General features: G+C 37.3%; 1 non-coding gene across 1 annotated transcript; it reads left to right on the top strand.

Annotated features, from left to right (window-relative positions):
• The first annotated feature begins 3,899 nt into the window (after nt 1–3,899).
• On the top strand, nt 3,900–3,973 carry Trnat-agu. Its single transcript has one exon. It is a non-coding gene; the product is annotated as a tRNA-Thr (tRNA).
• The last annotated feature ends 23,697 nt before the right edge of the window (nt 3,974–27,670 follow it).

Raw genomic sequence — 27,670 nt, 5'->3', positions numbered from 1 at the left:
TTTTTTTTTTTTTTTTTTTTTTTTTTTTTTTTTTTTGAGACAGGGTCTCACTAAGTTTCAGGGACTGGCCTCAAACTTGTGGTCCCCCTGCCTAATACACCCACTAGAAATAATAAAAATTTTAGGGATTATGCAAGACACTGTATATGAATAAACCTAATTGAGACCCTTACAAGTTGTGATGCTCAGTAGATACAATTGAGGCAAAGAGAAAATTTTCATGGAATAACATTTCAAGGAAAAAATCATTGTGAGACCTTGAGTCAAAAATTACCACTTCTCTGAATCTCTACTTTCCTCTCCTATAAAATGAAGATATTGAATTAGATCCTTAAGGGACTGGGATTGTGGCTCAGCGATGGAGCGCTCACCTAGCACATGCGAGGCCCTGGGCTTGATCCTGAGCACTACATAAAAACAAATAAATAAAATAAAGATATATTTTTTTAAAAAAGAATTAGATCCTTAAGTTCCCTTTTACTCAAACAACAACAACAAAACAACTGCTACATGTACCAAGTGCTTACTATGTGCCAGGCACTATTCTAATTGCTTCATATTTAAGGATTTATTTAAGCTTCACAGCATAACTCTGAGGCAGGTTTTGCTTTCTGTAAATATTTGAGGGAGATTTCTTTTCTAAATTCTTTTTAACTTTGTTTTATTTTAAGGCTTTATGGAATTTACAAGTTTGTTTAGAGCTGCTTTGTCTTTTGAGAAAAAAGTTAATGCAGAGAAGAAGTAATGCTGCATAACATATTACCTCTAAGCTTAGTGTCCTTAAATGATGAGTATAATCTCATATGATTTCAGAGGGTCAGGACCTTGAGAGTGCCTTGGCTGAGGTGGTTCGGCCTCTGGTGTCTCATGAGATTATAGTTAGATTGTTGGCCAGGACTGCAGTTGTCTGAGGGGCTTTGATTTTCTTTTCTTTTCTTTTTATAGTACTGAGGATTAAATCCAGGGCCTGGAACATGCTAGACAAACTACCACTGAGCTACATCTCCAGCCCTTTTTTTCTTCATTTTATTTTGAGACAGGATCTCATTAATGTTGCCCAGGCTGCTCTCAAATTTGTGATCCTCCTGCCTCAGCCTCCAGAATAGCTGGGATTATAGTCCTGCACCATAGCATCCAGCTGAGAACCTTCTTCTGAGTTCACTCATATGACTGTTGGTAGAAGAATTTAGTTACTCATCTGAGCATCTCCATAAGGCTGCTCATACAGCTTGGAGGCTAATCCCTGACTGTAAGAAATTAGAGAGGGAAAGAAGGAAGGAGCATGAAGAAGAGAAAGAATGAGAGAAAACCAAAGATAAGAGCTTTTGTCTTCCTAATCTTACAGGTATATCTACTCTCTAAACCTTAGAGGTGATATTCCATCCTTTCTTTCATATGTCTTCACTAGAAGCAAGTCACCAAGTCAAACCCAAATTCTAGGGAAGGGAAGTTGAGTTCCATTGCTGTTGGGAAGAATATCAAAGGATTATGAACATATCTTTAAAACCACAATAAGAGCTGGCAATGGTGGTGCATGCCTATAATCCCAGTGGGTTAGGAGGCTGAGGCAGGAAGATCACAAATTCAAAGCCAGCCTCAGCAAAAGCATGGCTCAGTGAGAACCTGTCTCTAAATAAAATACAAAATAGGGCTGAGGATGTGGCTCAGTGGTCAAGTACCCCTGCTAGTTGAGATTCACTAATTTGATTTTTAGACATGTTTTTGTGGTCTCCATCATTAGCATATACATCTATAGTTTGAAAAATAATCATCTAAGGTCTGTATCAAGCCATTATGGCATATACAAGTTATGGCAGTTTAAATTTGATAAAATATTGCAAAATTGTTCTTCATAGTATCAATTTACTCCTCCCTCCACCACCAGCAAGGATGAGAGTTCCTTTTGCCCACATTTATACCCACATTCAATATTGTCAGATTTTTCATTTTTGCCAATCTCATTATTGGGTCTCATTTAAGTTGGATGAAGGCAGGCCTGCATAAATATATTATTCCTTTTGTGTAGGAGGCACAAGTATAATGAGAAAATTCTCTCCTATGTGCATCCTCATGGCTGCTGTGTCATTACTGAATCCCTTAGAAATTGTAATGATTAAAAAGAGAAAGGATACAGTAAAGGGGCTTCCCTCAGAGAATTCAGAGAAGCCTCTGTAACAAAGCCAAACTGCAGGCTCCGCTAGTCTACCAAGAGAGTCACTTCAAACCATTCACCACTTTCCTCAAACTTTCTCCTCTCCTAGCTCTCCCTAATATTCAGCCACCTTATTCTCCCACCACCCAGAACATGAGACCATCATGTGGAAACTCTGTTTTTTTCCATTTGCATCCACCCTCTTCTGTTGTAGTTTGAAGGTATCCCTTGGGTTTCACTTTGTGAAAACTTAATCCCCAGAGTCATATGTTAATGGTATTTGGAGGTAAGGCCTTTGGGAGGTGAAAAGGATGAGGCCTGTACCCCCACAATTGCATTAGTGGCTTTATAAGAGAGAGCTAAGCTAGAAAGCTTGCTCTGTCTCTTCATGTGATGCCCCTGTAGCATATCAGGACTCTACAAAGAGCTCTTTTCAGCAAGAAGGCTCTAACCAGATGTGACTCCTTGAACTTGGGCCTTCAGAATCATGAGCTGAATAAACCTTTAGTCTTTATAAATTACTGAGTTTGTGATATTCAGTTATAGCAACAGAAAATGGACTAAGACACCCTACATCACGTCCCAGACCAAGTGATAACCTTGTTCCTGCCCAAGGCTAATTCTTCTACCCCTGCACTGAGGCCTACCTCCCCCCAACTTCTGATGGCTCTTACTGCATAAATGATTCTCTCTTTTGCTTCTAGCTATAAGTGCACCTTCCTTGCTCTTTACCTCATCCTTCTTGGTTGAGTCTCTCCTTTCTTGAAAAAGGCCTTCCTTTGAGTGCCTGCTATTCTCTGACTTCTCTCACTCATTCGGAAACCCAAACATTATTTCCTCTCACCCACAGGACCTGTCCTTTTCCTTCACAGCATTTACTGAAGTATACATTTATATATTTGTTTGTGGATCTGCATCTCATCCGATTCAGTCAACTGCAAGGGATCAGAGACCCTGTCTCCTTAGTGCCTACCACAGAACTGGCCCTCTAGTGCTTTCCTTCTCTCTGTTCCCACATCAGATGGATGTTTCAGAATTTAAAGCCTGTTGCACTCTCCCCCACTTGGAAAGTGCCATTGGTTCCTCAACCTGCAGAGTAAAGTCCACTCTCCTTAGCACAACAGAGAGGTTCTGAGAAAACAACTTTCTCTGCATGCTCAACACTGTGAATTGAAGATCTCTAGAAAAGCTGCATCTATATTAAAGACCTTGCAGACTGCTTGATCTTGGCTGTCTAGAGCTTTGTGATTGTGGAGATATGGAATATTGTAGGTTGAGAGCCAAAATTATCTCGGATTATCTTAAGCACTTAAATAGCCAATTACATTAACATTTGTATCTGACCTAATATTCTTGTGACTAATAGATAAACTTCTCAGAATGTATTGCTTGAAGCTCCGCCAACCCTAGAGCTAAGAATCTGAAAGATGTCCCTGCCTTGCTATAGAGTGCCTACCTGACACTCCTACCAATGCGTCAGGTAATGACTAGTAAATGTATTGACTTATGACTTTCTTTTGTTCTGTGACTCTAAAAGTTCATGTAACCTCCTCCACAGTGGAACATGCCATTCATGGTAACTTGAGTTCATGTTCTTGCCCATGGTCACTGTGGCTCAAAATAAACCACTTTCGTTGCTTGATGTTGACATTATCTCCTCTATTAGAAGTAGCAGGCAGGAGAGGAAAAAAGTCAACCAGCTAATATTATTACTGGGAGTGCTGGTAAAAGTAGTAACTGGATGGGACGGAGGGTGTGGCTCAGTGGTAGAGCATGTGTTTAGTATGCACAAGGCCCTGGGTTCCATTCCCAGCCCTATGATCCTCCCTCCTACTCCCCCCAAACAAGAAGAGTTTGAAATCTATAAATAAAAGAGAATACATGATCATTTACGGATTTCATCCATTTGCTGTTGTAATGGTTTTCCATGCTCTTCTTCCATGGAAAAACTTGTACCTATTATTTCAAAGAGAAATAAATCTAAAATTTTATTAAACACTTATGATATAGCAGGCGTTAAACTAAATGCTTCATTTACTTTATCCCATTTCATGTAATTTTCTTCAAACCCAATATCCCCTTCCAAGAAATAAAATGAATAGGCCAAAAATAAATAAATAAACATAAATAATTAAATAAATATGAAAAAGAAAAAAGAATCTTGTAGTGCTTTCCATATTATGAGAAAGTGCAAAAGGCTTGTACAATAAATATGCTTTCCATTAGTTAAAATAGCCCAGGTTCATCTCTGGTATGCATGAGACTTGTAACATGCCAGTCTTCTACATAAACTCCTCTTCTATCTCTTTCTCTCGTCCTTTTCTTTTTTTGTTTGCTCTTTCCTCCCTATGCTCAATCAATCTGATTACTATCTGCTTTTTCCTTTTCTCTCTGCCTACTACCTCCTAAACCCATCAATAGTTTCAATGTTGCCTTTGAGGCCCAAAAGGTTACTGACCCCTTGTCTAAACTAAAGAGAAAGCAAACAAAAAGAAAGGCTTCTTTCAACTCCCCTGGGTTAAAATTACAACAAGGTATAATGATGTTGCAGTACAATAAGTGACCCAGAGAGAAGACACATACACTAACCAGGCTTTCAGCTTCTCAAATGCAAGGGAAAGTAACCCACTGAGATCTTTGTGAGGTTCTCCTGTTTCACTCTGAGTAAATGGGAAGCCTTTAGTGTTTTATCTGCAGGTGAGAAGTTGTAGAGAGAAGTTTCCCTGAGGCTTGGGAAATGAGAACAGAGATGGAAGGAAGATGCTTTCCTTTAAGGGGCAGAGATTTATCGTGTGGAAATCTGAAAGTAGCATCATGTGTAAAATTCAAAATGAAACTGTTGGTCTTGAAAGTTTGCTCAATCATTAGGTGCTGAGAATGCAGAAGTTGCTTTGGAATGTCAAAGCTAGCTTCTGTATTGAGGGGGTTTTATCCTCATTTTGAGTGCTCATAGCAAAGCTGGCACAACAGGTGTCTCCCATTTGACATTTTCTAATTTCTCCACTTTCAGGCAAATAAGAAGAAACCTGGGGATAAATCATTGTCTCAGTTCTATTTGAAGAAAAAGGTATTCAGTTATTTGCAAAACTTTTCCAGTGCTTTCTGAATACCAGACTCAATATTTAAACAAACCAAATCTTGGAGATCAAGCAGATGCTATAAATCATCAAAATAGCTCCCTGTTCCCCCTCCCCGCCAAACAAACAGGCATTAAAAGAAAATTAGTGTTGAAGAACAGAGCTGGTGGGTAGGTGGTTTATAGCTGTGGGTTGATGATCTGACAACATTTTATCAGAGAACTTTGCTGACTGGCAAAAAGCAATGAGTTGCTAAATGCTGAGAGACTGTTGAGAATACTTAAGGAAGAAGGTATTGTTTCTGGAAATAAGAGCGGAGTTCAAAAACTACAGTGCTATATCTCTACCTATTAGGGACAAGAGATTCTGCATTTCATGAGAAAGCCTCTTTTGCTTAATAAAAAACATTTAGATTCCTGTCAAAGCATATTCTTCCTCTTCTACAGACTCCCACCACCCTGAATTAATCATGTACCTTGTTGGTTCATTAAGTGTTGGTGTCTTTTGATGCATATATTATTCCAATGACACATACAAAACTACAATTTTCAATCTCTGCTTAATGAATTTTAAGGCTATACTTTGCAGATCTTTGAATCATCCAATTGATTCAGGAATGAGTTAGCTGGCCTATTGCAGTTACTGGAGAGAAAGGGGGGTGGGGGAGAATGAGAATGAATATGAATCCCCTTGGGCTTAAAGATCAAAAGAACACTTAGTTCAACATCATAATTTTAGGGTTAAAATAGTCATGGTTGCTAACTGACACTTCAATACAGGAGCATCATCAGGCATTTTTGGCTGGCTGAATGTAACTGGTTCATTGAATGAGCTGCACTCAGAACAAAAGAAAGCAACTTTACTCCTCTCAAATGCTCTTTCAAGCCTTCCCTATCAGAGTATTCTACTCAATTCTTAGATAAAATTGAACATGAGATCTCATATATAATTACATGAGCCAATTCCTTATAATCTCCCTTTTTCTCTCTTTCTCTCTCTCTCTCTCTCCCTCTCCACACACACACACACACACACACACACACACATGCACACATAGTTGGTCTTCTATCTTTGTCAGTTCCATATCCACATCATATGATTGTACATGAAATCCCAGCTTTTTCTGGTCATGGTCAGGTATTAAAAAGCCTAATACTATCTACTATCAAAAGATTATGCCCTCATTTGATTCAAATCTTCTTTTCAAACTCTTGCTGCTCTTCCTTCCATCCTCAGACCTTAATCAAACATGCAAACCTAAAAGTGGGAAATGCCAGTGTGGGTGTGTGGCATGGGGGACAAACAGCGGGTGTTCTTTCTTCCCAGCTCCACCCCCTTTTACACTTTCTAGCTGCTATTTGCAGTTCTTCTATATACCATCCGTGGAGGAGGTAGACCTCCTCCGACAAGGCAACAAGGATAGTGTTCCATGGCTGATACAGTGGAGTTTCTGAGCTCTCCTATCTGAGGACCTCCTACCTCTGGTTTCCTGTCATAGAAAATGTTCTAACACTGACCCCTGCTTTCACCATGGCTTCCCATTCCTACCACCTCACCTCAGCTTGCAGCTGTAGATGGCCCACTTCTGCCCTTTAGAATGATAGTTTTGGTGAAGCCACTTTTCACATAACTGAAATCCAATTCTAAAAATTTTTTGCAATCCACACGCATCCTACAGAAAACCTGTATCTTTGCCCATAGGCCCTTATTCCTAAGCATATTAGTTAGGGTCCTCCAAAGTACAATATGGCATAAGTACAGTTATCTCTCAGTATTCATTGGGGAAGTGGTTCCAGGACCCCCACCCTCCCTGATACCAAATCCATAGATGCTAAAGTTCCTTATATAAGGTATAATATTTTGCATATAATTTACACACATTCTCCTGTATACTTTAAATCACCTCTAGATTACTTATAATACCTTATAAGATTACGTATAATAAATGTAAATGCTATGTAGATAGTTGTTAGACTGTTATTTAGGGAATAATGACAATAAAAATAGTCTGTACATGTTCAGTACAAATGCAATTTTAAAAAATATGTTTGATCTGTAAATAGTTGAATCTGTGGATGTAGAACTCACAGATATGGAGGACAAACTCTGTGGTGGGGGCAGAGTAGAAAGAGAGACTACCACCAGGAATAGAACCCCTTAAATTCAATTCTAAACCCAGTCATATGGCTAGCATGAGAACAGCTCAGATCTACTTCTTTAAATAACATCCATCTCTCCATATTCAAATTTTGTTTTTTTATCAATAGTATGGGAAGAAATTTATTATTCTTCATGGATCTCATGTTCATTCATTCATTCACTCAACAAATATTTATTAAGAGATTAACAATGTATTCAATGCTGGGGAGTTGCAGGCTACAAACTATACTACCTGCCTTTCAGGAGTCACATTTTGGTAGGTTACATGGATGATCATATCATAAGTATTCTATGGGGACTGAACATGAATTCCAAGTGGCAAGGATTACTCTGCAAAAACCCTTGCATAGCTGGGCACAGTGGTGCATGCCTGTAATCCCAGTGGCTCAAGAGGCTGAAGTGGAAGAATTCCAAGTTCAAAGGCAGCCTCAGCAATTTAGTGAGGCCCTAAGCAAATTGGTGAGACCCTGTCTCAAAATAAAAAATAAAAAACAGCTGGGGAGGGCTGGGGTTGTGGCTCAGCGGTAGAACATTTGCCTAGTACGTGTGAGGCACTAGGTTTGATCCTCAGACATTGTGTCCACACCTATAACTAAAAAAAAATAAATAAATATTTTTTAAAAGAATGAAATGAATGTTAAAAAACAAAACAACAACAACAACAACAAAAACCGGCTAGGGAATGTAGCTCAGTGGTAAAATACCCTTGGGTTCAATTCCCCAGTACCAGAAACAAACGAACAAAAATGAATTCATTAGGATGATACTAAATGATATACTGCTTATTCCCCTGAGTCTCAGGCAGTCAGGGATTGATCAAGTTTTGTGATGTCAGAAGCTTGCACAATCTGGAAGCCTGCTTTAACCAAAAAAAAAAAAAAGAGAGAGAGAGAGAGAGAAAGAAAGAAAGAATAAGTGCTGGCGAGGATGTGGGGAAAAGGGTACACTTGTACATTGCTGGTGGGACTGCAAATTGGTGCAGCCAATTTGGAAAGCAGTATGGAGATTCCTTGGAAATCTGGGAATGGAACCACCATTTGACCCAGCTATTCCTTTTCTTGGACTATTCCCTAAAGACCTTAAAAGAGTGTACTATAGGGATACTGCCACATCGATGTTCATAGCAGCACAATTCACAATAGCTAGACTGTGGAACCAACCTAGATGCCCTTCAATAGATGAATAGATAAAAAAAAAATGTGGCATTTATACACAATGGAGTATTACTCTGCACTAAAAAATGACAAAATCATGGAATTTGCAGGGAAATGGATGGCATTAGAGCAGATTATGCTAAGTGAAGCTAGCCAATCCCTAAAAAACAAATGCCAAATGTCTTCTTTGATATAAGGAGAACAACTAAGAACAGAGCAGGGAGGAAGAGCATGAGAAGAAAATTAACATTAAACAGAGGTGGGAGAGAAAGGGAGAGAGAAGGGAAATTGCATGGAAATGGAAGGAGACCCTCATTGTTATACAAAATTACATATAAGAGGAAGTGAGGGGAAAGGGAAAAAAACAAGGGGGAGAAATGAATTACAGTGGATGGGGTAGAGAGAGAAATTGGGAGGGGGAGGGGAGTGGAGGAGGGATAGTAGAGGATAGGAAAGGTAGCAGAATACAACAGTTACTAATATGGCATCATGTAAAAAAGTGGATGTGTAACCGATGTGATTCTGCAATCTGTATACGGGGTAAAAATGGGAGTTCATAACCCACTTGAATCAAATGTATGAAATATGATATGTCAAGAACTATGTAATGTTTTGAACAACTAATAATAAAAATTAAAAGAAAGAATAAAATTATGCTTTTAAATTTTACAAAGTCATGAGACTATGTGAGAACATTGCTAGGCCCTTCCCAGGGTCTTGGAAGGGACCCAAGCAAGTGAGGTACTATGAGGCTTAAGTCTCATGCCTTCACAGTAAATCTATCTCAGTACTCAATACATTTATAATGTTATCACTTGTTTCAAGATGACTCTAGCTTGTATAATGGTAAATTGGGGTTCTAAAAGCAGACAGACAAACCTATATTTCATTTACCCTCTTCCACTTATTTCCTGTGTATTTTGATCAAATTTACTTAAATTCTGCAAGCCCCAAATTCCTTTTAGGAGAATCTACTTCATATGATAATAGCAAGGATTAAAATATTAAAATATGTAAGTATGCAAGACATTTAAAATACCCTATAATTGGGATTTACTAAGTGTTCACTATTAGCTAGGATCAAAATCTGAAGTGTCTGAATTCTGTTCCTGTATTTACCTATTCAAACTTGCAGATTCTTCATTCCTTACCACACAGAATTCCAGGGAGCATAGGTAAGAAAATGCCATTTTCATAATGAAATAAAATCCAGGACCTCTGAACCTCATAACTTGGAGAATTGTACATCTAGACCCGTAAATCTCCCACCTGAGATTCCCCACTCTATGGAGGATCTTGCCAGACACCCTGGTTAGTGAGAAGTTGGTCCTCAACACACTGAGAACAAAGTAGACTGTGAGAAAGAAATTGACCAAACTATGAGAGAGTTTAAAAAAAAAAATCAAAACACAGTATATATGAGGCTGGGGTTGTGGCTCAGTGGTAAAATGCTCGCCTCATACATGCGAGGCCCTGGGTTTGATCCTCAACATCACATAAAAATAAATAAATAAAATAAAGGTATTGTTTCCAACTATAACTAAAAAAATAAAATAATAAAAAATAAAAAACACAGTGTATCTAAGGGAGAGAATGTTTTCTTGCAGATATGCCCCCATTCCACATGAGACGTTAGGAAAAGAAATATTACCAGGATTCCTCCTAGCTTTCAAACTTCACCATCATGGTAAACACCATAGATAAGTATTCACCACAGGTGTATAATCACAGACATGGAGCTAATAATGTACAGTTATGCAGGATGGGCAGTGCACAAAGATATTATGTCTATGAAGGCAACTTCACATTGTAGACACCATATATTTCTATATTTACCAAGATAATTTCCTAGCAAGTGGCAGCTAGATACTGTTACATATTCATTACATTACAATACTTTTATAAAGCCTTGAAGACATGAGAAAGTGGTGCCTTTTCCCAATCTGTACACGTGGATCATGTGGATCAAGTAGGCCCTGACTGGACTTCTAGAATATTCAATCTAGAATCAAAGAAAGAGAGATCCAGCCGCTCATCTATAACCTCATAGCTACAGCCTATGGTCTCAGTTCCCATTTCCTTTCTAAGACCCTACCTCTTCCCCTAGAAACTGACATCGAGAATTTCTCCACTCTTCAGCCAAAAGGTCCTCACTACACCTTTGCTGATCTTATAAGCATGACTAGATATTGATATAATATGATGACCGATGACAATAAGTAAACACATGGCAATAGGGAATAATTTCTTTATAAAGTTTTTAAATACACATACATACGTGTTTATTTTAAGGCTATGCTAATTTCAGCAAAGGCAAATTTCAGTTACCATATGGCTGAGGATATATTACATTGGATAATAGAATATATCTACTGTTCTTTTTGATAACTTCAGCTTTTATAATATTACACTTAAACCAGGAAAAAAATTACTAAGTTAATTCAGTTTTCAATGTAAGGCTTACCAGATACAATGTCTTATTTCCTAAAACATCAATGAAAAGAGATATTTGGGTTTTCAAATGTGTTGGCCCAATATAAATATAGCTATAGCCAACAACATCAGATCCAGTCATATTTAGACTAACCATCCTTAGTGTGTTTCTTAAAACATGGTCTTTATAGCAATATTTTGCACTGTTTCATGCTCAGTATGTTCAGAGATAAAATTTAAAAACCACACTTTAATTCTAAATGAAAAAGAAAACAGTTAATTGAAATGTATTTCTTTGTAAATACAATTTCCAAGTTAATTCAGAAAATATTAGCTTTTTATTTTTAAACTTTCTTATTGTGATATATATCATACCTCTATAATAGTGTATGTATGCATATATGCAATCTAAAGAATAATGAAGTTTTTTTTAAAAAAAAACATAGCTATGTTCTTATTATGTATCTTTAGAACTAGTGTTAAGTATTGCCAGTACTTTGTAAGTTTTTTATGCCTCTCCCTGATGATGTCTCCCTCCTTCCTCACTCTTAGGTAACTAGTTGTTGAAAATTTCTTAATCATCCTTTGCATCTGTTAATTATTTTATTATATATTTGTGTCCCTAAGCAATATGTTACCTAATTTTGCCTGTTTTTGAAATTTATGTAAATGAAATCATGCTTGATTTGCTATTTTTAATATACCTTTATTTATTTATTTTTATGTGGTGTTGAGGATGGAACCCAGGGACTTGCACGTTCAAGGAAGCACTCTACTGCTGAGCCATAACCCCAGCCCCTGATTTGCTTTTTTGTTTGACTGGTTCTGAGATTCCTCAACCAAAATATGTAATTCATTCAGTTTTGCTGCTCTGTATCATTCCATTGTAAAAGTAGACCACAATTTATTTATCTATTCTATTGTTGATGAATATTTGGACAGTTTCCAGGTTTTTTGTCTCTTTATGCTGCTGTAAACATTTTTATTCAAGTTGCTTGGAGTACATGTGCACAAGTTTTTGTAGAGTAGAAAGCTAGAAGTGGAGAGTTTTACTATTTATCAAAATAGATTAATTTCAGTTAGAAAGAATAAGTACAAGACATCTATTATATATTATGATGACTACAGTTAATAACATATTTGAAAATTGCTGAAAGAGTAGATTTTAAGTGTTCTTACCTCACACACACAAACACACAAAAGGTAAGTGCATATATTACTAATGACTAAGCCATTCACAATGTATGTACATATGTCAAAACATCATTTTGTACATCATAAATATATACAGTTTGTACTTGTCAACTGTAAATAAATATGTATCAATATCTAGAGAAAATAATTTAAAAAGCAAAGGCAATGCCAAACTATAGTATTCTCAGAACATACATTTGATGATGATGTTGTTGTTGATGATGATGATGATGAAGATTTCCTTGCTGTATACTAATGCAATGGGAAGTGCCCATGTTGTGCTTACTATTTTGGCTTCAAAATATTTCTTAATATTACCAGTCCAACAGGAAGACATTCAAGGAACTTAACACAAGTCTTCAGTTTTGACACAGGAATTTTGCTAGGAGAATACACAATTCACTGAAGATGGTACACGTTTGGTAAGTGGTGCTACAGGAAGTACTGACACCTGACTTCTAGCAAGAAGAATATGTGAGGTACCGGAGCAAAAAGCTTGACTTCTTGGGGGCCTTCACTTATGGTTTGGTGTGTGTGTTGGAGATTGAACTAAGTACCTCTCTGCTCTAACTACTGAGCTGTATCTCCAGCCCCACCTCTATTTAAAGAAGGTTGTGTGATTTGGGGCAAATCGAGTAATTTCACAGGATCTCAGTTTTCATGTCCCAGACCTGCAAAGTGTGGATTACATGACCTCTGGGTCACTTTCAGCTCTAAAATTCGGATTCTGTGATTTCAGAATCCTTTTGGAAACCACAGTTTTGCATGCCCCCTAGTGGTTTCCTCTGGCATCGCAACTGGAGAAATCGGCTTTAAAATGGTGGTATTGCCTCTGGAAAATTTCCTTATGTGATACATTTTAGGCATTATAATTAAATAATATGAAAACTAAAGAAAGATCATTCGAAGTTATTATAATATTTTTGAAACACCCAAAATGAAATTTATTTTCTCACATAAGAATTAATATTTGTTTTTAACAATTCATACTTTTAGCCATACACTTAAAAATTTTGCATTTACATTTTCTGTAGATGCAACTTCTTTTGTTTTTTAAAATTAAATTTATCTTAACTCATACACAAAAACATAAGTTGTACATATTTATAGAATACTATGTGATGTTTTAATAAGTGTATACATTGTGACATGCTTATATAAGTTTAAACATATCTATTTCTTCAAGATTCATCATTTTTTATGGTAAAAACTTTCAAAATCCTTAATTCTAGCTTTTTGAAATATACATATTAAATTAATATTATCTATATACCCTTCTATGCAATAGCACCACAGAACTTCTTACTTCTCACACCTATGTAACTGTAACTTAGTACCCATTGGTAAACCTTTCCCCATCTCTCCCTCTCCCCTATTCTCTAGTCTCTGGTAACCACCATTCTACTCTCCATTTCTATGATATCAACTTTTTTAGATTCCACATATGAATGAGATCATGTGGTACTTGTCTTTCTATGGTTGGCTTATTTCACTTAATTAAATGACTTCCAGTTCCATTCATGAGGTGCAAATGACTTCAAGGCAGAATAGTATTTTATTGTGAATATTTACTGCATTGTCTTTTTTCCATTTATCTATTCATTGATGAACACTAGGATGTTTTCATTGAATGGCTATTGTGAATAGTGCTTCAATAAACATGGGAGTGCAAATGTCTCTGTCACCGCCCTTGGATATAGACAGTAGTGGGATTTCTAGATAATGTGATAGTTCTATTTTTAATTTTTGAGAAAGCTGCATTCTATTTGTCATAATGACTATACTGATTTGCATTCTTACTAGTATTATGTTAGTTCCCATTTCTTTACACCTCTCCAGGACTTTTTAAGAATAGCCATTAGAGGTGATGTCTCATTGTGGTCTTGATGTGTATCTTCCAGTGCATGTTGGACATTTTTCATATACATGTTGACCATTTGTATGTCTTCTTTTCAGAAATATGTATTTAAACCTATTATCCATGTTTAAATGGTTTTTTGGGGGTTGGTTTGTTTTCTTTTTGTTATTGAGTTTTTTACCTCCCTACATTTTAGGGATATTAAACCCTTTGTCAGATGTATAGTTTGACAAATATTTTTTCCCATTCTGTAGGTTGTCTGCTGATTATTTACTTTGCTGTGCAGGTTTTAATCAGATGTAATCTCATTTATCTATTTTTACTTTTGTTTCCTGTGCTTTAGGGCTTGTCCAAAATGTCTTAGCCCTTTCCACTGCCCTGAAATGTTTCACCTTGATTTTCTTCTAGTAGTTTCCTGGCTTCAGGTCTTACATTTAAGTTTTTAACCCACTTTGAATGATATATTTATTTAGTTGTAGATGGACACAATACCTTTATTTTAGTTAAATATTTTTATGTGGTGCTGAGGATTGAATGAACCCAGTGCCTCACACATGCTAAGCAAGCACTCTACTACTGAGCTACAGCCTCAGCCCCTTGATCGATTTTTTTTTAACTAGTGAGAGGTAGTATACTTTCATTCTTCCACATCCGTATATCTAATCTTCCCAACATTGTTTATTGAAGACTGTATTTACAACTTATGTTCAGTAAGATGTGAGGGGGGAAATATTCAGAACTCCTGCCTGAAAGTTTTTTTTTTTTTTTCCAGTATTGGGAATTTAACCCAAAGGCTTTCTACCACTGAGTCACAGCCCTTTTATTTATTTATTTATTTATTTTCTAGAAAAAGTCTTGCTAAGTTGTCTAGGCTGATCTCACAATTGTGATCCTCCTGTCTCAGTCTCCCAAATCACTGCTATTACAGGCATGCACTACCATGCCAACTCCTGTCTCCAAAATTTACAAATTCAGTTAATCCATCTACTTTCTATTAAATTAATGCCACTGATCATTATGTAAGTAAATAAAACACTAGAGAATTGAATAAAATAACAAATAGTAGCCAGACCTGTAGACATTCAATATGGGTTTAATGAATGTGGATCTGAATCGAAAAAAAGGAAAAACTTTTTTTTTCATTTGGAATCTGACTATTCTGCTACATTAAAATAAAAGAGAATGGTATTGATCTACTCTTGGAAACAGACTTAACCACTTTTCAAGAAAGAGTTTCACTATTTGCAAGGAGGGAGCAAAATTCCTGATGTCTGCTGAAATGCCAGAGACATCACAAAGATTAATGAGTTGAACGCTGCTAAAGTCTATCACATTCCTTAGAAGAGCAGTATTACATAAATACTCAGTCCAGTATCAACAGAAGCTGGGTGCACTGGCTCAATGAAATGCATTACAAATGTTCCTTGACTTAGGATGGGGTTATATCCTGATAAACCTAACACAGGTTGAAAATGCCTTTTTAAATTTTATTTTTGTGGTGCTTGGGATTGAACTAGGGCTTTGCACATCCTTAGCATGCACTCCACTGCTGAACTATGTCCCCAGCCCATGCAAATGGATATCATACGCAGGGCTGACCTGAAACTGTGGGTCATTACTGTGGCCCAATACCAACAGAGAATATCAGTACCACAAATTGCTATCCCAGAAAAAGGTCAAAATTCAAAGTACCATTTCTATTGAATGTGTATCACTTTAGCACTATCATAAAGCTGAAAAATCTTAGGTCAAACCATCACGAGTCAGGGTCTGTCTATACATGCCATTTTTGAAACAGATTATAAAATTGCAACAAGAAAAATAACCCTGCTCACAAAACTACAAAATATCATTTTTCTTTAGAGAGGAAAATAAGAAAAATGAAGATTCTTCCTTTGGATTTAAAAACAAAATCAATATATAAAGGAATCAAATGTTGAGTCCTTAATGTTTTAGTTCTTTCAGCATTTTAATGAATAAATTTTAAAAGGCTAATTATATACAAAAGATATACATTCTGACAGAATTTTACACCTTTTTATTGCCTTTGTTTTTGTTGCCCTTTCAACTGTAGAGATACCTTGAGAAATATTTTCTGTGCTTCTTTGTCTGTTTACCTGATTTTCATGGAGATAGCCCAGTTGAAGGGAGAAGAATGGACTTCCAGGCAGAAACTAAATTTTAGCATTGTCCCTGCCTCCTGAAGTGTGAGTGACCTTGAGCAAGCCACTTGAGCCCTCTGAGACTTATTTATCTATAAATGGAGGATTTTGAACCAGAAGCTCTCCCACAGTGATGATTAAGTAAAAGTATGTAAATTCTCTTTGGAAATTGTCAAGTTATTACCAAATGTATATGATTATTTTTCATACCTTCATCCCCTTTATCTATACAAACCTATCAATCTTGCCTTATCAATTATCAAGTCTAACTTATTTTAGTTCTAAACTCTCATATTCAGATCTTCTCATATTCTCACCTCTTCTGCCCCAGATGGTACACAGACCACGGTCATCCACTATCCCACCTTTTCCCACAACTCCTCTAAGTGTCAAGAGGCTCCAATCCAACCACTTGCCACCAGAGCGAAATCTCTCCTGGTCAAAATTAATCATGTCTTCCTATTTCTTGATATTCTTCTTGGCACCTAATCACCTAGAAAATAAAATCCTAATTCATTCACTATCTGTGTTAGCCTACCTGTTTGGCTTCATCATCTACTTTTTTTTCCCCCCTAGCACTTCACAGACTCAGAATTCCAAGACTTTTTTTTTCCTTCAGCCTTCACACCTATATACACTTACTCCTCCTGCCTAAAATGTCTTCCTACTTAGCATCTCTAATACATTTTTTTTTCTGCAGAATCTTCTCATTTATTGCAGGCAAAACCTAACTTACTCTTCATGTATCAGTTCATAGTGTCTCCCTTTGATCAGCTTTCTTTCCATTTTGTTTAGATTTTTTAAATATTTATTTTTTAGTTGTAATTGGACACAATACCTTTATTTTATTCATATATTTTTATGTGGTACTGAGGATCGAACCCAGGGTCTCACATTTACCAGGCAAGCGCTCTATCTCTGAGCCACAACCTCAGCCCCTAGATTTTTTTAAATAGTTCTTCTTTGTGCTTGCAGATTTCCTTTTAGACTGTAGATTCCTAAAGAGCGTAGAGCATGTCTTTTCATGTTGTCTTCATAATGTAGCGTAATGTTTGTACCTATTAAACACGAATCATTCTGTGTCATGTGGGTGAACGTTTTCTAGTATTCTTAACCCCTGGATTTATTTTATTTTATATATCTTAATTTTTCTATTTTCACAGGTTCTAATTATTTATTTATACATTTTAGCATCCTTCTTTCAGGGTCTGTAGTTATATAATACCTTATCTTGGAGCATCATTATCATATCAAATAAATTATTGCTTAAGTCAGGACTTTTGTAATTGGAAAGAACAGAGAACTACTCAAGCTAACTCAAAAGAAAGGGTGAGGGTAAGGTGGAGGTATTTTTAAGACACTGCAGTGATTCAATGGGAATCAGTGGGAATTCACTACAGGCAAGTCCCTGAACTGCAGTGGTTTTGTGAGAAATCCAGGCACAAGAAACCTCCATGGGAAATGAGGTTGGTACAAAGCAGCTTTTTGGTCTTGTGGTGTCCTGGTATCTTTCTATGCATGTGCTGTGGTCCTTTTCTCTCAGCTTCCTCTGTTTTAATGAGTTTTGGCTACAAGTCTCTGACATCTTTTCACTCTTTGCTGCCTCCCCCTCTCCCCCTGCCACTTCCTTTTTTTTCTGAAATTTCAGATCCTCTGGGTGCGGTGGTGCATGCCTGTAATCCTAGTGGCTCAAGAGGCTGAGACAGGAGGATCGTGAGTTCAAAACCAGCCTCAGCAAAAGGCAAGACGCTATGCAACTCAGTGAGACCCTAAATAAAATACAAAATAGGGCTGGGGATGTGTTTCAGTGGTCGAGTGCCCCTGAGTTCAATCCCCGGTACCAAAAAAAAAAAAAAATTCAGATCCACAAAAGAGGACTCTAATTGACATACTTCATCTATTTGGCCCAAGCCACATTTGATCATTCATTCATCAAATATTTATGGAATACCCAATATGTGCCAGGTGCTCTTCTAGATAGCTGGGTAAGAGTGTAAGGGACAGGTAAAGCTTTCTGCTGTCAGGGATCTTACATGTAGTTCACCCCAGGCAAGTCCCTGAACTGCAATACTTAGATCAGGTATCACTTTTTGGCAACAAACCTGTCTGTGAGTGGCATCTGGTACCACTCACAGACACTGATGAGAGTGGAAAGTGAGAGTGGAAAGTCAGTGTCATGTGGTGGGAAACATGGCCACGTGCTCAACAATGGTGAGCAGGGCAGGTTCCCCAAAAGGAGGATGGCAGGACTGGAAGAACTTTAGAACAATTTTAATTTGAATTTTCTCTGTTATTCATTTTCCTTTCTTTTCCCTATTTCCTAGATATTTTATATATAGTTTTTAAAATGTTCTTTATATATATGTGTGTGTGTGTGCATGTGTGTGTGTGTGTGTGTGTGTGTGTGTATATATATATATATATAATTTATTTTTTTATGTGGTGCTGAGGATCGAACCTAGTGCCTCATGCTTGCAAGGCAAGCACTCAATCACTGAGCTACAACCCCAGCCCCTTAAATGTTCTTTTAATCTTACTTTCTTTGGTTCATTCAAGGACTGCATGATATTTGAATGCATTTTTATATCTTGTAGTCTTGAAAGTAATTTGGACAGACTTTGCCTTAAGAAAAATCTAGAATTTGGGATGTTTTTCTAATGCCTAAAGAACATATCCCAAGGCAGAATGGATAATTTACTCTTAACTGGATTATACTGGCTTACTTTGCAAACACTGATGTTATTTTTCCCATACATAGCTATAGTCGGGAAAAAGAAATAACTTTAGAAGCCTTTAGTAAGAAGCCCTAACTAAGCTCCATTGAATTCCTTCTTTCTGCGTGATCCTACCTTTCTTTCTGGGATCATTCTGTGTGCACGCACATACACTCTGTACTTATTCTCTTGTCCTTTAATAGCTCTGTCTCGCTCTATTTTTGTTCATCTTTCTCTTCCTCCTACCTTTCCATTTTGTTCTCCCTCCTCTTCCCAGAGCACCCAGGTCTATTTATCTCCTTTAATTAACTATGATATGAAACAGAAATTAATTTTTCATTACTGGTGCCACCACTTCATTGGGTTGAGATTATAAATGAGCATCCGGTAACTAGATTTCCATTTGGTATTATGTCTAAAATGCAGTTTGCTGCTAACAGGTGAGAAGTAATGGCTCAGCCATGGGCCCAAATTAGAAGGTTTCTTGCAGAAGTAAATAATGGCCCAGTGATGCCTTTTCACTTAAAATTCAATTAGTTACTGAAACGTATAAATGCTTTATATAAAATTCATAATGATGACGACATGAATTTTTTATTAGGAAGAGATCATAATACACAATAATGTCAAGAAAATCCAATTCCCTTCCACAGTCAAGAATCTCGCTCATTAGCTTTAGCATAATTAGTCAAATGCCCTGCTCCACAACCTGTTTAAGATAGCCCAGGTTTCCTTGAGTTCACACAGATTAAAATTGCCAGAGTCAGAGGTCTGCAGTGGTGCACTGGTTCCAGAAATATGGGAGTAACTTTTTATAAAGTAATTATTGTAGGTAGTTTTTACTCTGCTAAGTGGATCTGTAACTTTTAACTACAATGTACAGAAATCAAGTATTCAGTTATTAACTCTAACTCTCCTTACTCCTTCTGACCTTATCTTTTTGGTCTCAGAGTAAAGAGTGGAGGAGAGGGATGGGGGGACAAGAAACTTATGATTTAGGCAGAATAAAATTCCTACAATGAACCTCTTTTAGTGAGTAGGCAATTCTACAACTGTTGACTAACTTCATCCCATTTCTCTCAACCTCATAATTAATTTTATACCTATATTTGCTTTCCATATATTATTGACACTTTCTAAACAGCTGTAGTAGAATTATATCTTTTTTAAAAAAACTTGCATCTGAATGTGCTCTTAAAGTGATAGCAGACACTTTATTCTAAAATATTTTTTGTCACATGTTAAACTAACATGAAAATTTTCAAACAATTTATTCAATTTTTAACAAACATATATTGAGCCCTTACTAATGCTAGGCACTATGAATGCAAGTGACTAAAATTGTCAAAAACCTGTTCTCATGGAGTTTACATTCTAGAGGGGAAAGTAACAATTATGTAATATGGGAAGAGGTGAAGTGCTGAGGGGAAAAAAATAAGAGAACACCAATAAGGAGCCAGGATAGCAATATAAGATATAGTGGCAGGGCAGGCTGGGTCTTTTGAAATGGTTTAAAAGTTTCTATTTTTTCATTTTTTTTTTAAAGAAAAATGTCCATTTATAATCTTCCCACTACAAAAGGTGAAGTACTATTTTAAATTGCTTTTACTCTTAGATACTCTTGACTATTTTTGTATGGATTTGTCTTTTGCCAGAAAAAAAATCCTAAACCAGAACCTAAGTCTTTCTGAAAGTCTGCAGCTGCATCAGCTCATCAACTTTATAGCAGCATTCTTCTACTTTCTGAACTAACTGACAATCTTGGGCCTCAGAAGACATGTGACCAGGAGTTGATAATCCCACAAAAGAAAGTGCCTAGAATATCTCAGATCAAAACCATCAGAGTCAGACTAATGCAGAAAACTCTTGCACATATAACAGATAACAATACTAACCAACTTCAAATACTTGTGGAATTCTTTTCCCACATATGAAAACAGGTTTAGATTCTGTTTGAGTGGCTTTGCCTGCCTTCTCTTGAGCATCTTCTTACCAGGCAAATAATCACAGGGTACCATTTCAGATTCTAGTCAGCCAATCCAGTGGTACTTAACACTGGCTATGCATGGACATCATCTTCTAAAATCACTGATGTCTGGGCCCTAATTCCAGGCAGCCAAGAATCTCCGGGGTGGGGTCACTGGCATCAGTACATTTTTCCTCCCATCATGCTTAATTTTCTTCTTCCTTCTTGTATTCCTTTTTTCCTTCTTTTGTCATTCATTTCTTCACATATGCCTCACACATAATTTTAAATAAACATAATCCATCATAATCTACATTATAATTTTTTTCAATGTTCCAATGATACAAGACACTCAATGCACAGCTTGAGCTAAGAAGCTCTGCACTTAGCCTACCAGCCCCTGGCAACCTCCCATGCAGCCCCTCTGAGGGTCTCCTAAAGTAATTAATAGAGGTAATAGTGGTTTATTACCTCTGTAGACAGCAGCTTTTATTTTACTCTTCTATTCTTTCACCCACATTTCTCCTTTTCCTTTACTTCTTATCCCCTTCTTATCTGATTCTGCCTGAGGCCCGCCGACAGTACCTGCTAAGGTTGTTTAGCCCTATTAATGGCCAGCTTTGGGCTAGGTTTTCAGCCTCTGATGCAAAACAGATCTAGTTACCTGTAGATTGCCCACTCATCACATCTGCGGCTGCTTCTGTGGCTCTCTGGGGCCTCTTCACACCCTGCCAGGTGGCTGCGCTCCATAGCTTGTGCTATACTTGGGGTCAGCCCCAGGGTAGTCTTCTTTGGCCCTCAGAATGGCCCTTGGAGTTCCTGTCTAATGCATACTGTCATGGCTCCTGAGTATGCTATTGGTTCAGCATATAAGACAACTCATCAAAATAAAACTCTGAACAGACACTTCTCAGAGGAGGACATACAGTCAATCAACAAGTACATGAAAAAATGCTCACCATCTCTAGCTGTCAGAGAAATGCAAATCAAAACCACCCTAAGATACCATCTCACTCCAGTAAGATTGGCAGCCATTAGGAAGTCAAACAACAACAAGTGCTGGCGAGGATGTGGGGAAAAGGGTACACTTGTACATTGCTGGTGGGACTGCAGATTGGTGCAGCCAATTTGGAAAGCAGTATGGAGATTTCTTGGAAAGCTGGGAATGGAGCCACCATTTGACCCAGCTATTCCCCTTCTTGGTCTATTCCCTAAAGACCTAAAAAGAGCATGCTACAGGGACACTGCTACATCGATGTTCATAGCAGCACAGTTCACAATAGCAAGACTGTGGAACCAACCTAGATGCCCTTCAATAGACGAATGGATAAAAAAAATGTGGCATTTATACACAATGGAGTATTACTCTGCATTAAAAAATGACAAAATCATAGAATTTACAGGGAAATGGATGGCATTAGAGCAGATTATGCTAAGTGAAGCTAGCCAATCCCTAAAAAACAAATGCCAAATGTCTTCTTTGATATAAGGAGAGTAACTAAGATCAGAGTAGGGACGAAGAGCAGGAGAAGAAGATTAACATTTAACAGGGATGAGAGGTGGGAGGGAAAGGGAGAGAGAAGGGAAATTGCATGGTAATGGAAGGAGACCCTCAGGGTTATACAGTGGAGGAGGTAGAGAGAGAGGAGGGGAGGGGAGGGGAGAGGTGGGGAGGGGGGAGGGTGGAGGATGGGAAAGGCAGCGGAGCACAACAGACACTAGTATGGCAATTTGTAAATCAATGGATGTGTAACTGATGTGATTCTGCAATCTGTGTATGGGGTGAAGGTGGGAGTTCATAACCCACTTGAATCAAAGTGTCGAATATGATATGTCAAGAAATTTGTAATGTTTTGAACAACCCACAATAAAAAATAAAAAAAAAAGACAACTCATCATCTGATCCTTTCCTCTTTCCCCCTCACTTCCCACTATCACCCCCATATACATTCAACTACTGTATGTGAGCTATCATATTTCCCTAGATAAAGCCTTTTTCCAATATGGAAGATTTCTTGTTCATTCTTCAGTACCCTAACTCAACAGCTGTTGCTCCCTAAGAAGTTTCCTCTAACCCCATGATAGTACAGGGCTGCTCATGCTGTACTTATGAGCTCTTGTTCCTTGTTCCTCCTCTAGACGCGAGGAGGAAGCTGGGTCTTTACTTTGCATATCTTAAAATAGATAATATCATCTTAGAAAATGTTGAATGAAAGAAAGAGTGAATAAACCTACAGAATGTAGATGGCCAAGTGCAGTTTAGCTCACAGCCCACTTCTGGCATGATACCTGTTTTTGTCACTAAAGTTTTATTGACACACAACTGCACCCATTTTTTTTGTGGTCTTTTTGTGGTTGCTTTAGTGCTACAAAGGCAGAGTTGAGTAGCTGCAACAGAGACTATGTAGCACACAAAGATGAAAATATTTACTAACTGACCCTTTGCAGGAAAAGCTTGCTGAAACCTGACCCAAAAGAAAATGGTTGTCTGGCACAGTAGTGCAGGCCTATAATCCTAGCTACTTTGAGGATAAGGCAGGAGGATTGCAAGTTCCAGGTCAGCTGGGCAAATTGGCAATAACCCATCTAAAATTTAGAAAACAAAAAGTATTTGGGATGTAGATAGCTCAGTGGTAAGGTACCCCTGGGTTCGATTCTCAATACCCCCACCCTGCAAAAAATTCAGTAAGGGCTGAGGTTTGGCTCAGAGTAGAGTGCTCGCCTAGCACGTGTGAGGCCCTGGGTTCAGTCCTTAGCACCACATAAAAACAAATAAATAAAAGTATTGTGTCCAACTACAACTAGAAAATAAATATTAAAAAAAAAATTCAGCAAACATGTCCAGTAAAAAGATAATGCAGGCCATATGGGTAATTGGAAATTTGCTAGTGGCCACATTTAAAAAGGAAAAGAAACAGATAAAAATTATTTTAGTAATATTTAGTAATGTTTTAACCCAATGCATACAAAATGTTATTGTTCTAATGTATAATTAATATACAAATTCTGTAATGAGCAAATTTACATTCTTTTTGTGGTATGAAGTCTAAAATCTTATAAGTATTTTACACTAGCATGACATGATAATTTGGTCAAGGTACAATTCAAGTGCTCTATAGCTACATGTGTGCTAGTTATCTGACTGGACAATTCTAGTTGAAAAAGTTTGTCCAGAGAGGTTAAGAGTTGAATCTAAAGTCACACAGTTAGTGGACAAATCAGGTTCTTTATGTCTTGCTAAGCTTTCAGTTTTTTGTTTTTGTTTTTTTGAAAAGAAATAATAAGAAGATCTGGTTTCCAATTCTATACGAGCATGAATAAGTAGTGTGACTCCAGGATATTTCTTAACTTTTCAGGATTTCATCTCCTCTCTCCTCACCTCTAGAATGAAAGTATGTTGATTTGTAAACCAGGACATGCTGTAGTTATTTTGCCTGAGAATTCTATTCCTAAGAATCTATGCATAAACAGATCATGTTGGCTGTCATCATAATTTGAGGAAGGATCTTAGAGGCCAGAATCTCAGATAGTCAATTTATTCAAATCTGTATTTAGTGATCAGGACTAAGTCATAAAGCCAGATACATTGGCACAGAACTTTCAGAACATCACCATTACATTCACAGAGACTTTGGAGATGATCTGAGAAGACTATTGATGAGCAGTGAAAGAGCAAAGAAGGAGCTGGTATTAGAGCCCATCTGGGGCAACAGAATGGCTTTCTCTCTGTTAAAACATCACCAAGATCTGTTACTGGTAACAGGAAGACAGGGCAGTGAGAGGAAACGGAGCTGGCATAATACCTATGGGAAATTAGGAGACAGAGAACTGTGACCATGATTAGATAATCAAATTTTATTTTGTAAACAGAAAATGTTGTAATAGAATCAATAGCTTTATTAAATTTGTAATTCAAATCACAGAAGAAACATAACAATGAAGGAAAAGGCACAAAAATGGAGGTAGACAGGCACCCAAAAGAGATGCACTTTTTAAAAAAGTTTGCCTAAGATTGATTGCGTTCACTTTCAAACCCATTCACCCCCTACTCCTTCCTCATAACTGAGAAAGAGTGCTTTCCTTCAGGGAGTGAAGAATATTGTATGTAGTACAAGGGAAAGGTATGAGCTTTGAAGTCAGCTTGGTAGGAGCCCCAGATCTTCCTATAAAAATTATATGGCTCCAAGTTTGTGACTTAGTTTCCTTCTCTGTGAAATGTGCACAATAATAGTATTTAGTACCTGTGATAAAGATTAAATGAGGCAATATATGAAACGTTCTTAGGGTATCGCATATTAAGTTTTAAATCTTAGAATTAATTACTCCTGTCCTGAAGATACCATTCAAGAAGCAGGAGAACTGCTAGGGTGCTATGCCCACATCTGGCCGTGGGTACCTCAGAACCGGTCTGCTGTGTTTATGGAAAGATTGGTGATATGAATTAAATTGTATGCAGGTAAATTAGTGCCACTCTAAAGCATTCCATTCCAACTGTGCCACCGAAGCCTTTACCTTACTAGTGCTTCAAGATCAGTGGCTGGGCAGCTGGACATGATGCTGATGTCTCTTAGGGAATGCTGCCACATATTTTGCTTTTGTTACTTAACTGGTACATTCTTCAGAATTCTAAAAATAAGTTTTGCTTCATTATGGCAGTATTTCATTTTGATCAGCTTGTGCATTTCTAACTGACTTTAGAATGGTTTTGTTTATCTTCCATCTTTCTAGAAAAAAAAATAACAAAAGAATTTAACTGGTTTCAGGTTTACCATCCCATGTGGGAAAAATTGCCTTCCAGTACCCAGTGACTTTAAAATAATTCTCATTCATTTGTCCACACAGCAGAGAAGTGTTGGTGCTATGTGCTCTGGATATGGCTTGTCTCCCAGAGGCTCATGAGCTGGAAGTTTGGTCCCCAATGAGGCAGTGTGACGAGGCAGTAGAAGAAGGGAGGTCACAGAATTTCCGCCTTCATGAATGGACTAATGCTGTCTCACAGGAGTGAGTCAGATCTTGTGGGATCAGTTCCCATGAGAATATCTTGTTATTAAAGAATGTGCCTGGCCCTTCCTTGATCTTTTTGCACATACTCCTGTTTCCTGATGCCATCTACTGTGTCATGATGCAGCCAGAAATCCCTCACCAAAGCCCAACCTGATGGGGCTGCCAATCTCAGAGTTTTAGCCTGCAATACTGTGAGTTAAATCATCTTCTTTTCTTCATAAACTACCTAGTCTTAGGTACTTTGGTATAGCAACATATAGATCATGATAAGAGAGATGGGTTATCTCCCATCTATCTCACCATATTTGGATTCACTAGCCAGAGACCAAAGTGACAGCCCTTAGGTTTCTTTCCAAAGGAAAACTCAGCTCCTTAGATAGATCAGGTTTATTCTGAACCAAACATCATAGTTGAACTATGAGGCAAACATTTTTTTCTGTAACTTAACAGTATTTAAAAGAAATATACAATAATAGTAACACCTAACATTTATAGAATATACATTATACCATGCAACTTATAATTAGCATACTACAGTGCTGCAGCCACATTGATGTTTATAGCAACTCAATTCACAATAGCTAAGCTATGGAGCCAACCATTTTGCTAACACAAAATGGGATGGTTGAGAGAATAGAAATTCATGAGAATAGAGAAAGGGGAATGAAGGGAAGGGAGTGGAGATGGGAATAGGAAAAACAAAATGAATCAGACATAACTTTCCTATGTTCATACATGAATACATGACCAGTAAAACCCCACATTATGTACAACCATAAGAATAGGATCCTAATTAGAATAAGTTATACTCTATGTATAGATAATATATCAAAATACACTCTATTGTCATAAAAAGAACAAACTAAATAAGATTAAATGAGTTATAAAAGTAAAACAGAATACTGGTGCCTACTGTGTTAGCATCTGCGTATCAGAGAGAACATTTGGCCTTTGGTTTTGGGGGATTGGCTTATTTCACTTATAGGCTCCAGTTCCATCCATTTACCAGCAAATGCCATAATTTCATTCTTCTTTATGGCTGAGTACTACTCCATTGTCTATATTATTTTTTTACCCATTCATCTGTTGAAAGACACCTAGGTTGGTTTCAAAGCTTAGCTATTGTGAATTGAGCTGCTATAAACATCAATGTGGCTGCAGCACTGGAATAGGCTGATTTTAAGTTGTATGGGTATATACTGAGGAGTAGGATAACTGGGTCAAATGGGGATTTCATTCCAAGTTTTCTGAGGATTCTCCATACTGCTTTCCAGAGTGCTTTCATCACTTTGCAGTCCCACCAGCAATGTATGAGTGTACCCTTTCCCCCACATCCTCACCAATATTTATTGTTACTTGTATTCTTGATTGTTGCCATTCTGACTAGAGTGAGATGAAATCTCAGTGTAGTTTTAATTTGCATTCTTCTAATTGCTAGAGATATTGAACATTTTTTCATATATTTGTCGACCATTTATATTTCTTCTTTTGTGATGTGCCTGTTCAGTTCCTTTGCCCATTTATTGATTGGGTTATTTGGTTTTTTGGTGCTAAATTTTTTGAGCTCTTTGTATATCCTGGAGATTAATGCTCTATCTGAGGTGCAGGTGGTAAAGATTTTCTCCCATTCTATAGGCTCTCTGTTCATGTTCTTGATCATTTCCTTTGCTGTGAAGCAGCTTTTTAGTTTGATACCATACTATTATTGATTCTTGATTTTAATTCTTGCACTTTAGGAGTCTTGTTGAGGACGTCATTTCTTAAGCCGACATGATAGAGAATTGGGCCTACATTTT

Source organism: Marmota marmota, unplaced genomic scaffold (assembly GCF_001458135.2).
Source record: "Marmota marmota marmota unplaced genomic scaffold, marMar, whole genome shotgun sequence".
In the NCBI taxonomy this organism is placed as follows: domain Eukaryota; kingdom Metazoa; phylum Chordata; class Mammalia; order Rodentia; family Sciuridae; genus Marmota; species Marmota marmota.
Note: the sequence above shows the minus strand (reverse complement) of the source record. Positions and strands in the feature narration are given on the sequence as shown.